Here is an 18,105-nt window from a genome sequence, read left to right on the forward strand (position 1 = left end):
ACCTGAGCCACTTAGTTCTCCATTGTTCTCTGTCAAATAATCCAGGGTCCTTCCCCTGCATGTCCATTATGGTACCAATAGCTCTCTGAAACACACAATAAATGTTGTTTGAATAAAGTCCCTCCTAAACCATTATCAGCAGTGGGCTTTCACCCTTCCCTGCCTCCACAAACATTTGTCTCTCATCAAACAGTTCACCTCAAAAAATGAATCACAGGATAATTTAGGTTGGAAGAGACCTCCAAGATCCTTCCCCGGACACACTCCAGCCCCTCAGTGTCTGTTTTGCTGTGAGAGGCCCAGAAATGGACACAGGACTCGAGGTGTGGCTTCATCAGTGCTCAACACAGGTGACAATCACTGCCCTGGTCTTGTTGGCCACACTATTCCTGATCCAGGCCTGGTGCCCTTGTCCTTCTTGGCCACCAGCACACTCAGCTCCTTTTCCTCTGGGCAACTTTCCATAAAAATCTTTGTGGTGAGGTTTTTTTCCCATTTATTTCTCCCCTGCTGTTAATCTATGGGTAGGTGATACATATTTTATGGGAATTATACACATTATGGAAACTTCATTTGTTTTGAAGCATAGCAATAATCTGCTAACACTCTCCTGGAAAATTAATTACCCACAAGCAAATACCTCTAGCCTCTCTGCTCAGAAGTCAAGGGTAAATGGCATACAAAATACATATTCCAAGACCACATGGCCAGTTTCATGTTCGTCACACACTTCCAAATCTGTTTGGGCTCCTAATGACAAAAATTTATCACTGGAAAAATTATGTGGAATACAGCTTTAAAGATCCCAAACACTGTGAAAAGTAAAATAGATCTCAAGCTGGACAGATACAATTTATTAAAATAAAGTAAGTGATACAGAAATCATTCAACTGTTGTGCTATAGGACCTCCCCCATTTCTTTTCCGTGGAGACAGAAGACACATACCATTTTTCTACATAGGACACACAACATGTTTTAAAAACAATGCTCTGAAGGTCAGTTTTTAACAAAGTGATGCACGGCTTCGAACATTTTTCTAGGGTACATAGCATTTTTAGCCTGGTCAGTGGCTGCTCCTGCAGCAAGGGTGCTCAGAGCTGCCAAGCAGCAGAAAATTGAGATATTGCTTCTGTCAGTTCCCATAATTTCATACATGTTAGACCAAATCAAGGAGAAACCCTTCCACCAAATATTTGCATGGAAATGGATGGTTTCCCTCAATGAGCAATGCCTCACAAGGAAAAGCAAACAATTGTCAGCTCCAAAGTACTTTAAATAGTGTAAGTTAAGATGCCTTTCCTCACATAATGCTCCTCTGGGGCTGGGCAGACAGAGGATGGAAGTTTCTGTAGCACCATCCACTGTTGCTGGCACTTGGCCTCAATTCTTGGCTGTTTGTGATAGGGAAATGGGCATTTACAGTGTTCAGGAGCAATCAAGATGCAAAATAAAGAGAACTATTTTAAGGGAGCTTTCTGGTCTCCTCCTTCTGAAGTGAATTTTAAATTGCCCCTTCAGCAAGTAATTTATTTCTACATATATGGGAAGAGAAAGGTAAGGAAAAAATAGGCTAATGCTGAAACAGTGGCACTAAAATTAATGTACTGAAAACACACACATTTTTACTTTTCATCTTAACAAAAAAAAACTTGCATTATCATAGAAGCCAACTGGACAATCCGGGGTAAATATCTTCTATTAGCTCAATCACATTTCTTGTCTAATTACAAGTAATTGTTATCTGGATTCTGATAGCATTTGGTAATCAGACTTATGTCTCTGGAATGTTTATAAAATCCAACTTCCTTCAGCCATTCATAAATATGTTTTCCAATCAGATGTATTCAGGTAACAATGAACAACGAAACAAACTCTTTGAGGTGCAGTGTCCAAGTGCTGGGGAACTGGAATATGGTGCAGCTGGATGCAAACCTTGTAAATCCCTTCTAACTGAAAATATTCTGGTTTTAAACATCATCCATGCCCTCCAACAGCAGGATGGGCTGCAGGGAGTGCTGTCCATGGACACAGTTGGCTCTTGAGAAATAATGACAGGAGTTCTCTCCCTACAAAACCAGGGGTAGGGAGAACAGCCTTTCCTTAGGCACGCACGCTTCTCATCCAGCATTGCAACATTAAATTGCCTCGTGAGCTGCCATTTCTCACCACAGTGACTCCAGCTGATGGTGCCAAGCACACCAAGGAGGTGAGGGGGTTCTTTCTCCTTTGATGAAACAAGAAAGAAACCCTTGCCCTCTGATGTTGACCCCTAGACATCTGTGCCCCCTCCACACTGACAGAAATAGAGAGAAATGTTCACTTCCTGTCACACAACCACAATTATGTCACAAAGCAGCTGGCAAAAGACAGCAGCTGTGAAGGAGGACTCCCATGACAGCCTAAAGCCCCAAGTTTTGGTTACTGGAAGCCACCTCCAGATGTGCTTCACATCTCCCAGCTCACACAGTCATTGCCTGTCCCCTGATCCACAGATCATGCCCCTGCAAGAGGCTCCACGCTGAGGATTTAATTCCTTGTCATGGTTACTTCACAGACAGCCCTGAAAAACCTGGATTTAGAGCAGCACTTGGCAACCCTTGAAACACCATGAGCACCTTCAGGTCCTCTCATTACAAACATTTAAAAGCTAAAAAATGTTTAGACAGTGTCCTGAGACATTCTCAGTGCGAAATGCCAGCCTGGGTAATTCCAAGAATGCTCACAGCATCCCAGGTTCATTTACTGACAGGCTCTCAGAATTTACCACCCTAGGCAGAAGCGTGTCCATGGGGTATAACTCACCTCTTGAAAATCCCTTCCTTCAGATCTGCTACCTGCCAATTGAGAGATGTCATTATTCAAAACAACAAGCCTGAAGAGGTAGAAGGCAGGGGAATAATTCTGAATCAGGAGTATGAAGTTACTGCCACAAATGAAAGGTCATTTCACCAATTATCTCCTGCACATATTTTGTATTAAATCCTGCATTATTAAGTTCACCGGGCTTTCTTCTGATTGCTATAAGGAGAACTGAATATTTATGTAGAGCAAAAGGTTAAATTATAAGTCATTGAAAAGCTATGATGATGGATTTCAGTTTAATAAGCAGTGACATAAGGAATAAAATATATATGCATATATAGAAAGTAAATATACTGTGCTTAATTGATTAAAAAACCTGCTTTCCTATTCTAGGTGATCTCCTCCCCATACAAGGAAAGCAGCATCAGGAAAGGTTTCAGAGCAAGCATTATCCCTGCAGTGATTATGCACTCCATAGCAAGGCAGCTTAAAAGAGTTTCATTTCCTTTACGATTTAACTCTCTGATTGATAAGTCCCTCCTAATTCCATTGTGCTAATATAAAACCACCTCCATTTCCAAATTTTGATACAGAACAGAAGCCATCATTTTGTTTGATGTTTTTCCTCTCCCCTGCCCCATTTCTTTCAGAGCAAGTCCCTGATTTTGCAGAGGAGCTGGAGGGCACCAGGCTCCCACTCACCTGTGACTGATGGGGCTGGGTGGGGGCCAGGCTGGAGCCCAGGCACCAAGCCCGTGGGCTGGCAGTGACAGAGACAGATGCCTCTGTGTAGCTGTGCAGATGGCACCAGCAAGGCATCTCTGGCTCCTCCAACTAGGGGATGCTATCCCAGGAAAAAGTGAATCTCTGCGCAGAGATAAGAGGAGCAGGGGGGAAAGTATCAGCTTGCCTATCAAGTGGGAGAGATCTGGAGGCAGATTGGAGAGCAGAGGATAACAAAATTCGAGTGTTCCAAAGGCAACGATCTGGCCCAGGGGGCTGAAATCTGGGGAAGTGATAAGGAGCTGCAATAGAGTCTATCAGAAGGAGCAGCAGCCTGACACTCAGGGAAACTCACTTGGATGTCTCTACAGCAACCCTAGGAGCAGGGGAGAGAGGGAGGAACAAATGGGAGCTCTAATACTTGAACCAGCACTAAAAGAGATTTTCCTGGCAAGCTCTACAGCTGAGCATCACTCACTCTGTAGGAAGAGTACAAAATTTATTACCTTAAATTCCAAGTGTAATTCAATGTGAAATGAGGAAAAAAGACCAAATAAAAAAAGGGAAAATAAAACCCCGAGGGTGATGTCACTATTTACTATCACCATGAAAAGAATCCACTCAAGCACAGCGCCCAGAATTTCACCTAGATATGTTGATAAAGCAGCACAAAGCCACACTGACCACTTGGAATTCAATGGAATAATCTCTGGATAAACTTCCCTAAGCACTTTGAGCTACGAAAAAAATAAATTCAGAGAATTTACTAGAGGAGGGTTATTTCTGTTCCAGTCTTGTCTAACAGAAGAATAGAAGAGAAGCAATTGAGAATTTGACATATGGGAGTAATAAATAACACTGTGGATTAAAGCAGACCAAAAAAAAAAAAGCATGTGTATATACATACATAATTATTTTAAGCAAAACAGCTTTTCTTCTGATAGAGAGGAACAGAATGCATAGCAAGACCATCACGACTGTGCCAGAAAGAGGCACTTGAAAACAGAAAGAAACATAAATCATATGTCAAAAACAAGTTTACATGGCTGAGGAATACAAAAGAACCAACATTAATCACAGTGCATTAAAGACAAGACACAAAGCTAACTAGAAAGAGACAAAATGCATCAGGAACAAATTGGTTCACATATAACAGGAGGAAACAAATGAAAGCAAGACCTTGTTCCTAAAGAGAAGATGATGCATTTACTCCCTTGTGCTAAGGAGTTCACCAAAAGGGGAAGTATCCCCACCCTCCTGGGGCAACTAATGGGAGAGCAGCCCAGAGCTTCCTTTTCCTCTCTTAGAAGGTCTTTGAAAGGATAAATAGGTACTCCTCTGCAGTTCTTCAGTGCCTCCTTGATCTCCATGGGAAGTTGTCCATTGATAGGGGATAATTAGGGGATTGCACACTGCTGGGATCAGTGGGAGAGCACAGCTCTGTCTGTAGTGGTTACAAAGTGGTAGGTTGGCTCCAATAAAACCTAAATTAAGGCAGCATTCCCCTATCATTATCTTTGACTTCTCTGGGAAACCAAAGAGCGGGAACATTGAACTGTCCTCTCCAATCCAGCTGTGTTTGCACAACTGACAAGGACACAAAGCCCAAACCCTGCTTGCTTCAAACACAGAATGGGCACATCTGGAAAAGAAGGGAGTTTTAAACCATGCTGGGAGCTACAGTACAACCAGTAACAGATCTTGAAAACAAGCTGGTCCTACAGGACATGTGAGAAAGCACATTTTGAGACAGCAGAAGCTGCTTTTCATCTTGTATCTCACTGATGTGTTGTGTTGATACTACAAACATTATAGGAGGATTTCTGAAAATGCTCCTTAAATTTTAAACAAACTCACTCTTTGGAAAATTAAACTGATGGAGTATTTCCCAGTAATATCCCAGTAGCACTGGCTTAAATCAGTTTTCATAGAAGCACACTAGGAAATACTAGATTGAGTTTGTTTTCAAAATGCTTAATAGTGCTCACTGCATGAACAACGCCAGGAACGCACCTGAACCAAGTTCTGAACCATTCACAGTTTAATAAATGTTACATTTTAAATGGTTGTTATTGAAATGGTAGCTATAGTCTTCAAATAGAATGAATTTTCCATTTTGTGGGGGGGAAAAAAATCTACTTCATTAGAGCTGTATAACATAAACCCCAGCTCCAAAAGCTTACAACTGAAAATGGCTTAGTATCATCTGATCAGAAGTAGTTATGCAAGGAGAGGACTTCAGCTCAAGGAAAGAAGCTGTAGACATGGGCCAGATGATTTCTACCTTGCAATAGGGCAGGTGTCTCCATATGAAAGGGCAGAGAAGCTTCCATTTGCATCAAAAACCATAAAAACACGCCTTGGGAAGGAATGGCACAGAAAACCAAGCAGCAGCCAAGGATCAGGTCAGTCAGACATCCATCACAAATTACTTCAGTGTACTTGATGGCTCTCTGGTGCACTACTTTTTTTCAAGTTTCCTCTGCCTTTGTAGTTTGATCAATCTTAAGATCTCCTAGAAATCAAGCATGAGATGCTGCTGCTATAAACCAAAATCAGGCACCAGACTGGTGACGTGGGGGAATTTGCTGTCATATTTTGATCTCCAAAGATTTTCAATACTGCTTTGCAGTGGCAATAATTTGCATACTTTTTGAGATGAATTAAGATCATCATGTTGTATCATAACAGACTCCATTAATTCAAAGCAGCTTTGGAGCTTTATCAGTGATATTCATTGTCCCCAAAAGCCAACATCCTTGCACGAAAAAGCTTTTAATGTTGTTACCTTTCTACTGCATGAACACAAACCCTTTCTCTGGTTTCCCTATGAATTATAAAGTATTTCATGCACATTTTGCTCAGCATATATTGGAAGCACAAGTGCTGTGTCAATACTGCCCTTGTACTGTTCCTGGCTTTCATATCCAGACATAACACAGTGCATTAACACACTCCACTGGATTTAGTTTTACAGCTGAGCAGTGAAAAGATAACCATTTATAAAAGTTGATATGATGCTGGATCCATTTGGACCAGGTATAGATGCTTTGTGTGATGGGGAACAGGAGAATTTCCCTCTACCCCCACACACTGTTATTTTGACTTGGGAACATGATATACTTTTAAATACACTCTCTTCAAGTAGCGTGGTGGAGAAATTTCCTCTCTAAAAAGCAGGAAGCTATTTTTCAAAGACTACCTTTTAATTTTGAAAGAGACTGCATTCAAGCCAGAAGATCAGCTACCAATATTTTTTAAGTGATCTAAAGCATGACAAGCTTAGCCAGCAATAGAAAACCTATACAATCTATCCACTATTGTCTGAGGGTTAATATAGTTATACCAAGCCTATTACTTCTGAGCCTCCTAATGAAAAATGTTCTATTTAACAAAGTGAACCTCAACATCCTGAAGAGGTTCTTCTGCTATCTGTCTTCCACCTTTAATTTTAATTAAGAAAACAAATGGACAGTAAATTTGAAGCAAAGAATCAACATTAATCTCTAAATCAAAACGATTTACATTGAGATTACAATTAATCACAAGCATGAAATATCTTATTTAATAGGGTGATGCCCTCAGTTACTTTGTTTAATCACTAAAACAATTCAATTTCCAAAATAAGAAATTGGAACCATTCCAAACATAACCCATTAAGATTATCAATCCAGCAAGAACATTACACTGAACCTCTGAAAAATAAACTCTTCAAAACTTTTTATTCCTATACTGAAGAATGTAAAGTGGGCCCAGACAGAGCGAACCTCAATTAAAAACAGGGAGGTGTAATGCAACATCTAAACAAGGAGATGACCCCAGGACATTTGCCCTTAAACTTGCTGGTGACATTACTCAATCCCCATTCAAATAAAGGGCACCAGGCCAGATTCTACCCTTGGATAAACAAATCTACTCCACAAAATTACTGGATGTACCTCCAGTAACAATGGGCATGGGTTTGGTTTATTAATAAAGGCAAGATTTTGCCAGCATCCTGAATAAACAGCAGAGAGGACACAACCTTAGCTTTGCAGTCGGGATCAGCAGCTGTCACATGGGACATTGCTCAGAGATCAGGTCTTGGCCCAGGTGCACACACAGGCTGTCACCAAAACGTACCAGGGTACACCAGTGATGGCTTCTACAGCTGGCTAAGCCTTTTATTCAGGTTAAACATTTAAAAATGTCTCTTCAGCCACCTTATTCAAACAGGGTTCCCACCAATGATGTTCACAACCTCCTGTCCTGATGGAGAATCACACATCCCTCACAACAATCTCCTGCTGTCCTCACAAACAGGTGGAGGCAGAATATGAGGAGGCAAACTAAAGCAGCCAGCTTTGATTTAGCCTGGCCATAATATTTCAGCCAGCACATCAAGACATGGCTGGAGCACTTCATAGAAACATGAATTTACACGCACATACATGTCTTTTCCTCCAGCCAAATGCCATAAGTCTTGAGACGCTGCCTCAGCAAGATTAACACAAGACTATTCATTATGTCATCAATAAGCCTGTCCTCTCAGGGGCTCTTTTCCTCTTGCCCCACTTAGCTTTCCACTCTGTGGCAGGGTGGATTTATTTAAAGGATAAAAGTCCTCTTAACTGAAGACTGCCCAATGATTTCTGTTCTCATCTTGTATTCTAGCACTATGTCCCCAAAATTTAAGACAAAAAAAAAGGAGCAGGGAAGAGAATCAAGAAGAAACTGGGTCATAGTGCTCTGGACACCCCAAAGTGTGTCTGTATGTCTCCATGTCACATCTTAATAGAGAAGAGCAGTCACAATCTGCTTTCTTACTTAAATGACACTTCTCGTCTAAAAATTCATTTTTCAAGTGGATTTTCCTCGCTTCGCACACTCAGAGTCACCCTGCCAGCAGAGGAGAACAAGTCCTTCTGGCTCCCTGCCCCCTCCACATGCCAAATCTCCTCTGGTAGCACCTCAGCTACCTTCTTTTCTCCCTCGCACAGCTCCAGCCTTTCCCTGCTCTGCAAATCCCCCAGAAGAGCCAGAAAAGCAAAAAGCAGCCCCAGCTCCAAAGCCAGAGCTGGCATTGAGACCCACCCCAGCACATGCCCACCTTCACACAGACCCCTGCTATGAGACACCGTGGCCAGGGACAACCCCAGTCACAAAAGACAATGAAATTCATTGTTACTCTTCAAACCATCAGCCCAGAAGGGGTGGACAATGCCCCTCCATCCTCCCATCCTCAGGAAAACACAAGTTTGCCAATTAGAGCAGGGTTCTTCATCCTAAAAGCTTCTTGAGGTAAAAGTGTACTTTTATATCAGACTTCTCTCTCTGGTGGTTCATTTTGGGGAGGCAACACACGCCACATGGCTGCTTAGGGAACAATCCTAACTCTAACCCTTATTTCTCATTTGCTAAAAAACATTGTTTTGCTACCTCCAGGGCTACTATAGGCTTGCATTTGCCTGGATTGCTGATGTGTGTGGAGGAAGTACCTGCAGTTAATGCTAAAATGGGACAAGCTACTGGAGAGGGAACCATTTCATAAATACATAAATAAAATAAGTTCTTCTCAGCTTGTCTTCTTGACATATTAACTTCTGTGTTGCCTTCAGGTAGGAAATAAAGAATATTAACCAACAAATCAACACATCTTGTGTGCTGCTTTAGGAATGCAATCTGATAATGGGTTTCCTAAATAATTCTCCCTTTTGCTGGTGCCAAACCGAAAGAAGGACAAATACAGCAGCGGCCCATCTCACCTCTTCTGAGCAGGTACAGGGACTGAAAGGGACTCGGGAGCAAAGTACTGGGCTGCTCTGTTCCATAAAACCCAGGGTGAAAAATTCAATAGGCTAACACCAACCACTGAAACCAAGGGTCATGACAACAGGGTGACACTTGATGAACCCGGCTGCTGCTCCAGCAGGAGCACTTGTCCTTCCCAGAAGTCGCCCTGGAAGCTGTGCCAGCCGCAGCTCCTCGGGGTAAGGACAAGGCCTCTGAGCCCGTGCTCAGCTGGAGGAGACCCAGCCAGCCAGCACCACCCCACACAGGTTCCCCACAGGGCTGGGGAGGCCTGACTGACCCCATTGATGGGGAAATGGAACACCTCGTGCTGGGGGAACCCGATCCTTCTCGCTGGCAGCACAGGCCGAACCCACGGCAGTGCCGATGCTGAGGGGAGAGTGATTAATGGAGAAGAATTGATCCTCCCAGTCCTTGACAGGCAGCCAACTGCTGCCTCAGACAAAGAGGGCTATGTGGAATGCTACCAGGCAGCCACTCAAATCATGCCACAGCTTATAATGCCTCCCCATACCTTCCCCTTTCCTCTTTAGCAGCTACTTATGCGTTAAACAACCTCTTTCTCTACACGTTTTGAAGACTGACAGCGGAAAAACATCCCTGAGGTGCAGCAAGCCTTACCCACCCAGCTGCCCCCAGATCATGTCCCGCTTTTTCTCAGAAACGAGGCCATGAAAGGTTTTCAGAAAAATTCAGAGGAGACCAGGCCAAAGAAACCCTTCCGAAGAATAGAGACAAACAGAGGGATGTTTTGTGGAGCTTCCATGTCAAGACAGCCAACAGGTAAGGAAGGAACAGGAGGATGTGCAGAGCTTTCAGGGCTGAAGTGTGCTCTGTCAAAACCCAGCTTGGACTAGACAAAATGAAGTATTATTGCTGCCTTTTGGCACCATGAATCACATCCCTGAATCCTTGAATTATTTTTATTTTTAATCTTGATACATTTTTTTTTCCCCCCTGAATTAATTCCATGGCAGGAGGGTAGCATCAATCCCTCCGTGAAGGGCAGGAGCACACCTCTCCTTCAGGTTTGACCCTCAAATCTCATTACTTGCAGCAGCATCCTCAGGGCCCGATGTTTGCACACGACGTTCCCGAAAGGAGACAGGAGGCAGAGGAGATGAGCACACCCCACACGAACAGACGGCTGACTGCTCCATCTGGCTCCCTTCCACCCTCTCCCTCAGAGTCCCCAGGGCAAAGCTCTGCTAACAAAAAGGGGCTTTGCAAATACCACGCCAGGCAAGCACGGTAGCATATGCAGCTTTTGGCATCTGTTTATCATTAAAGATAACCTCACCTGGACGGCTGGGGAAACGGCCCACCTGCTTTTTAAAGATAGGTTTCATCTCTTCTCTCACAGCAATCTGCCTGTGCTGAGTGATGCTTTAAAAATATACTAAGACACGGTGCTAACACTGAAGCATTTCCTTACCCAGCCGGGCAGGGATAAGATCTGCATCGCACAAAAGGCCAACATATGGTGCCGATAGCTCCCCGATTATGTCAACATTTATTAGTTAAGTAAAAATCACCAGCCTTCTTTAAATGAAGGAACCCAGATGCCTGCAATTAATATTTCTCCACTCCACCGAAGAAACTGTAATGCAATTCCTAATGTCTCTACTTGAGAAGGCTCAAAACTCGCAAATTATGTCATTAGAAACTGCAACGGGGTAACGAGAGGTTCGGTATAATGTATTTTCATTAGCTGAGGCTAATTGGAGCCAAATGAGTAAAACAATGCAGTGAGAGTGAAGCAACAGAAATCCTCGGGTCTTTAGGAGCCGAAATAAATGAGGGTAATCAGCGGTGTATGCAGCATACAGCATGTTCAATTAATACAAATGGCAGAGCACACGCGGGAGCTGGTGGGCAGCAGGCGTCTCATTGTGGTGCGTGAGCACCAGCAGGATGGCAGCCTGAGACAGGGACAATGCTCGGGTCTGAGGGACACCCAAAACAACAGGATTAGAGGGTGAAAGCCACCACCCCTGAGCAGGGAAAGCAGCAGGGATCTGGGGAGGAGACAGACACCTGTTTGAGGGACGCCCGAAAAAACAGAAGTAGGGTTGAAAATCCCCACAAACTACCACAAAAGGGATGTCTGAGCAGGGAAAGCAGCATGGACCTCAGGAGGAGATGGAAAATGGGAGGAGTCAGACACCTGTTTGAAGGACACCCAAAGAACACAGGATTGGGGGTTAAAACACCAAAAATTGCCAGGGGAGGAGAAGCTGAGTGGATAAACCAGCACAGACCATCAGAGGAGATGGAAAAAGGAGAGGAGATGGCTGCCAATGGAAGTGACACCCAAAAATCAGAACTGGGGGGTTAAAACCCCCAAAAATCACTACAGGAGGGAAATCTGAGCAGGGAAAGCAGCACAGACCTTGGGAGGAGATGGAAAAGGGGAGGAGATGGCCGCCTGTCACTTTAGAGGAAAGGCAGTAGTGGCAGCTCTACCCTTGGCAGCTCCAACACTTGCCACCTGCACAGATATTTTATGGGGGTGGATTCTCTGATCCATCCTCCTCCTCCTCCATCTTTTCATCACGTCAGTTTAATTGTTATAGTAACCACAGTAAATTGATTTTGCAATTTAGCTTTCAGACCCTTCTGAAGCGAGAACAACCAACCTTGTCTTTCGCTTCAATCTTCTTCTCAATAAGATCAAGGCTGCTGTCCCTCAATTTTCTCTTCTTTTAGAAGAGAGAATAATGATGAGCTCCCTCTTCAGCATTTGCTTCTGGTCCAATCTGTGGCAGAGAAAGAAATTTATTTTTTTTTAATTCCCACTAGGCAAATCCCCTTTTAAAAAATATTTTCCTTTGGGACTTAAGGATTTAGATTAGAGATGTTATTTTGTAGCTCAAAAGTCACAAAATGCTTATGCTTCTCCAGATTACTGGCATTTTTATGCAACTCTTGATACACATTTTTTTGCCTTTCCCAAAGAGGGAATGCCAATAAATCTATTATTGTTCTCCAAGTACAAAGCTAAGAGCCTCACATACCTGTGAACACTGAATTTTACTGTACAAATCCTACTGAAATTAAGCAAATTATATGAAAGCTTAGTGAGCTATCCATCACTCACAGCCACAGATACTCTGCCTCTTTTTCATATTCTGGAAAACAATAAGGTTCTGCATCCATTAATAAAATTGCAATTTCATGACCAAGTCTGCACTGACTAACCTTGTCTTTCATCACTTCCCATCAATAAATGTGACTGTGACTTAAACACTGTATGACAAACATGTTTGCAATCAAAGACTAATTTTATCTTAAAGCAATTAATTCATTTTTGTGTTAGCATTTGGTACACTGGTTTAGATGGGGGGATGGTCTTAATTCCAAGATTCCCCTCCCTCCTTATTCTCTCCCAGGAAAAAAAAAAAAAAGCTTTCACACTGAAAAAATCTGAGGGAAAAGACAGAAGTTAAATACTAGGAAGGTCAAAAAGCTTTATCATTGTGAAAGTGAAGATGAGGCAGCATTTCCTATTGTGCTCTACTACATTGATTGTGTCTGAAGATTAGGACAGCAAATTACACAGGACCTGTCCATGAAATACAGCCAGAATTTGAAAAATAGCCAAACATACAAGGCACACCAGTAGTAGTTTAGGAAATAATTAAATAGAGAAGCAAAGAGTTAAAGCAATTATACGTCCTAAGTTCTGCAAAATTACTGATGAGCAGCTGAACATTCATATCCATGAGCTGTTAAAATATGTTCCAAGTTCCTAAAGTTTGCCTAGACATTTTTCTCTTAGCTTGGTTTGTTGGTCCCAGAAATCCACTGATGTATATCAAATTAAAAGACCAAAGATTTCCTACTACAAAATCAAACTGCCCTAATCCTGCAACAAATTTTTTAAGGAGGCCTGAGGCTGCATCATCCTTTAAAACCCAAGTAGAGGTTAACTTCAGACCCTGCTAATTCCAAATCCAGAATAAATACATGAAATTCAGTGGGGGGGAAAAACAAAAAAAAGCTGAAAAAAAATTCATCCAAATTTAACAGGCAGCAATTTTTGGTATTATTTTATTTATTCTGCACCAGACCAATTGTGCTGAAAGATATTAATTTTTTACACTTCTGTGTAAGTGAAATAAAATGAGTTATAAAGCAGACCACGCAAATGACCTGAAATAAGTGAAACTGCAGGTCTGGACTGACCAAGATTGTTGGCAGTACAGATGGATAATGATCAGCTCCTTGTGTCCCTTACACATGCTACAAAAGAAGTTTGACTTAGGTTTAAATCATCTTTTTCAGAGAAAAAAGCATTCTAGGGATATTACCCTGTAAAATACCAGAAAGAAAAAAAAGTAGATTACTGATGTCCATGCAATTTTTTTTCAATTTCTAAAGTTCTGCTCCCTTCCTCCCTCAGTGATACATGACAAGGAGAAAGAAAGAATATACAGATCCAAGAGAAGATTCAATAACTGTTTTTAAACATAGAGAAGAATCTGTGGGGATAGGACAAAAGCCACAACACTTATCTGAGATTAAATCCTGATCCCTCTTAAGACAGCGAGGAAACCTTCAAGAAGTCTATAGATTTACCTCTTCTTCCTTAATATATTCCTCCCTCCATTTTTATGTAACTAAACATTAAAAAAGTTAAAAGAAAAAAAAATCCTGAAGCATTCCTGTAAAAGAGCCCTCCCCAAAAGAAAAAACCTCAAACCCATACTCAAAATAGTATTTCCCTCAAAATAGCATGAGCATGTAAAGCAACAGTTAAAAATGCCTGTGTGAATACTCTGATGTGGAGAAACTCTGGTGACATTTATTTCCTTTTTAGAAATTAATCAGGATGAGCATTTCTATTAATAAATATTTATTTCGAGGTAAGAATAATTTTCTAGAAGATGGCAGGAAAAACACAAGTCTAAAGGTGTTATTGCCAAGCACAGAATCCAAACCACCTTTCAAGTTAAATCCTACAGATTTTGCTATTTTAGCAGTGTTTTGCTTCCACATAAAAGAGTGGGAGAAAGGACAGGAGGGTGGTCAGTGAGAATAAGCTGCACATTTTTCAGCACATATTTGTAAACGCATGATATTAAAATATCTCAGCTGGGTCCCTGCTAGGAAAGTCCTAAAGGATCTGCTGAAGCTCAGGAGCCAGGTAGATTTCAGCTCCAGGAAACCACAGAAGCAACTGGCACAAACAAATTCAGGTTTTCCAGACAAACAGAACTTGGTGAAGAATCTGTTTTCCCACATGACAGGGAAAAGTGTGTTCTGTGTAAAACTTGGTTGAGCTTTTATTATATAGGTCAGAGTATGTAGGGCAGGCAACCTGTGGGATACCAGAGGTGCCACTACACAGTCTACCTGTGAAAGTGAAACTCATTTTTCCAGCAGCCAGCCCATCCCAAAGGTTTCTCTGATAGATTGCTTAGGTTAAGCTCCTGCACCCAAACTCCCCTTAATATTTGTGTTTGGGCATCAGTGCCCAAATGCTCCCTGTTTCCCACCAGTCCAGCATCCTTAGTTTTGTCCTTGCCCTATACTGTCTTTGGAATGGAGAGATGAGAAAACAGTGGCTTTCAAAGACAATAACAGGAGAAGGCACAATAATTGAAAATTACTCTCTCAGGCTTGGATAGCAACTATAGAAACAAGAGACCAGTGACCTTCCCATCCATAGTAACTAGAACAGAGATCTTGTATTATTATTTTGTTCCTTGAAAAAATAAAGCTCAAAACATTACTGCTAAACCCACAGAGCCTTGTGTCACTGTAAAACAGAAGAGCATTTTATGCTGCATTTTACAACATCAACACTTCAAGGGGACAAAACCATCCATGAGCATCTCCACTGCACCACAGACAGAGAAATGCACTGGACACTTCCCAGTTCTATCTCACAGCCAAGTAAAATGAAGATGGTTCAGCTGATGTCTATTGGCCAGACTCACAGCTGAGGGTTCCCCTCTGCAGTGCAGACTGAGCAGATTAGCAGGACACCAGGGAGTGTTTCTCTGCAGATGCTCTTTATTTGCTAAGCCGGAGCTGCAGCAGGGAAGGCCTTTCTGCCATGACAGGATATCTCGGGCTTTTGGGACTCCTCACATGCCCTTCTTTGCCAGTAGACACAGAGAACTGAGGGCTGTTCCCTAGCAAGGAGGCTTAGGGGGCTCCCAACATCCTTGTTCTGGTCATGACTCAAGAGTCCTGCACCTATTATTTTCAAAGAGGAATATTTACTCTCTCCACTCCCTGAAAATTACACCAACCCTTCACCTTTACACATGCCAAAAGAAAAACAGCTCTGCCACAACCCTTCTGAACACAACGTTATCCACAGTTCATTGTTTTGCTTTGACATATTTAGGATTTTCCCCCAGAGAACCAAGGTTTCTTCAGGGATGGGGGGGAGAACCTCAATCATCAGGATATCCCAAACACACATCTTTCCTTTCACAGCTCCTTGGAATCAGACAACGAAGCAGTGCTGCTGGCATCACAGGAATGAAGAAAGCATAAACAGAAAGTCACAGACAGGAGCAAAGGCTGAGGTTTTTTTCTCCCCTTGTTGCCAATGAAGTGCTGATGAAGGTCCACATCATTCCTGTGCTTTAAACATTAAAGCAGCAAGTAAAGGACAGCATGGTTCCTAACAGCCCTGTCAGCATGCAAGTTTCAGCTCTGATTTCTCTCTTAAAACAAGAAGTGATTCTCTGTCCTGCCTGTGTTTAAAAAGGAGATTGATTTGTCCTTGAGCAATACCACTTGTAATTACAGTTACTCAGAGAGTAGATAAACCAGGGTGTGGGAGCATGAGAGAGAAGAGAGCACCAGCACTTTTTGAAGACACTTATCAGAGGCCAGAAAGAAGGCACTGAGGTTTTTCAGTCACCACCTATGGAAAAGCACTAACACAGAGTCTATAATCATTTCCGAAAAAGGCAGATAACAAAAAAAATGCCTCACACTCACCAACACTAAATAATTTCAAAATACCTTAGATCAGGCCCACAAGCCTGCCAGACAGGGAGAACAAAAGCTGCTACAGCTGTTGATTGTCAGGTCTCTTCTGAGACAACTTTCACCATCACCAAGACCAAGCCAGCAAGGAGTAACTCTCCCTCCATCTGACACCATCACTGACTTTTAATTTCTGCTGCAATACCTCACCACAAACAAACACTAGTTCTAAAAATGACCAAACAGGCTCCTTCTAGCAGTAATCTCTCTCTCCCTGGCCATCACTGCTACTATCATGCCACTTCTGGATACCAGACCCAGCTGGACACCTGAAATACCAGCTCACACAGACTGTGGGGGTGGCCATCAGGCCACACAAAAATGTTCTCATCACCCATTCTTTGCCCCAGTCTCTATATTCAATTCACACAAACCACGTGGGATGAGATTTTTGTACCATCTGAAGTGAGATGTACCACGAAGCAGGGTTGTTTGAGGGTTCTTGCAATGCTCTTTCTCTTTGTTATTCCACCTGATATTGCTATAAAACACTACAGAAATGAGAGGGGAACTGTCACCAACCTTCTCTGCACCAGGGCAAGAGGCACAAAAGGGTCAACCAGGGTGTTCTTTTGCTGGGGGAAAGGGCTCACTCCACTCAAGGGAATCTTCTAAAAGTTTCTCAAAGTAAAATCCCCTTCTACTCCAGAAAAGAGGAAAAGCCTCTGTTGCTGCCTAATTTTTATATTGCACTCCCATCAGCCCTGGCTATCGATAAGTCATCTGTGATTAATCCCCCATGATTCATGAACCAGGATACTACAAAACAACGATTAGTAGATTAGCATATACAGATGACTTTGCCACCTCAGCAGCATTTTACAAACCTTAACTAATCAGGATTTCTTAAACTCCCTTCACCTGGCTCTCACCTGGCTCCCTCCTAGCTCTTTCACCTCCTCTTGCTTCCTTGCAGGGAAGCTCCTTCCTCTCCCAGCTGTTAAAAATCTGTATTCTGCCCTACCCACACCTTACTTACTCCCTCATCTTCTCTTTTCCTCTTTTCACCCTCAGGCATCCTTGTTCCAATTAAAAACCCCAGATGGAGTAGCTGGAAGATGCCTAAATATCTAATGAACAGTGAGATGAAGCAAAAGAGATATTTAAGGCTTCACAAGGAGGTGAGCAGCACAGAGGGAAGGAAATGTGAGTGACAGAAATAGGGTAAGGCACATTTGCCTAAAAATGAGGATAGCAGAGAGCTCCTAGAAGCAGAGAATAAGCAGAAAAGAGGAAAAGAACCAAGCCCATTAACATTTGTCTTTCCTTATCAGGAAGGTTTCAGGTGTGGTGAGTTCTCCTGTTGCAAGCTGCCCTTGGAGACACAGCACCATGTAAGCCCGTAGGAAAGAGCAGAAGCTGATGCTGACAGATGTTTAAAATACACTGAAATTCAATAGCTCTGGTTTCATTCCCCATAAATTTCCAGATATCCACAGAATTGAAGTGAGATGTGAATAAAATTCACTTTGTATTCCAGAAAGAAGAGAGGAAAATTATACATTAAAAATCAAAGTTTCAAAATAAGCCTCCTTCTTTTGGTTCAGGATGACTTAGAAAAAAATAAAATTTCAATAGAAATTTCAAGGAGAGAATAAATAATTTATTAAAATTAAAAAATGAATTTAAAGTCAATGTGTGCATAAAATCACATTGTAATAACTTCATGGAATTATGGAATGGTTTGGGTGAACCATAAAGCTCACGCAGTTTCACCCTCTGCCATGGGCAGGGACAACTTCCACTACCCCAGGTTGCTCTAAGCTCCATCCAGC

General features: G+C 42.3%; 1 long non-coding RNA gene across 1 annotated transcript in view; it reads right to left on the reverse strand.

Moving 5' to 3' along the window:
- Positions 1–16,973, reverse strand: part of LOC148184961 (uncharacterized) — a 95,193-nt gene extending 78,220 nt beyond the window's left edge. Inside the window, exons 1-2 of the long non-coding RNA XR_015772056.1 lie at positions 16,853–16,973; positions 11,956–12,075 (exon numbers count right to left, since the gene is read on the reverse strand). This is a non-coding gene — a long non-coding RNA (uncharacterized LOC148184961). The remainder of the gene's footprint in view (positions 1–11,955; positions 12,076–16,852) is intronic.
- Between the last annotated feature and the right edge of the window lie 1,132 nt (positions 16,974–18,105).

The sequence above is a fragment of the Pseudopodoces humilis genome, chromosome 2, assembly GCF_049639895.1.
Source record: "Pseudopodoces humilis isolate 2021_Gansu_Grassland_sample_001 chromosome 2, ASM4963989v1, whole genome shotgun sequence".
Classification (NCBI taxonomy): domain Eukaryota; kingdom Metazoa; phylum Chordata; class Aves; order Passeriformes; family Paridae; genus Pseudopodoces; species Pseudopodoces humilis.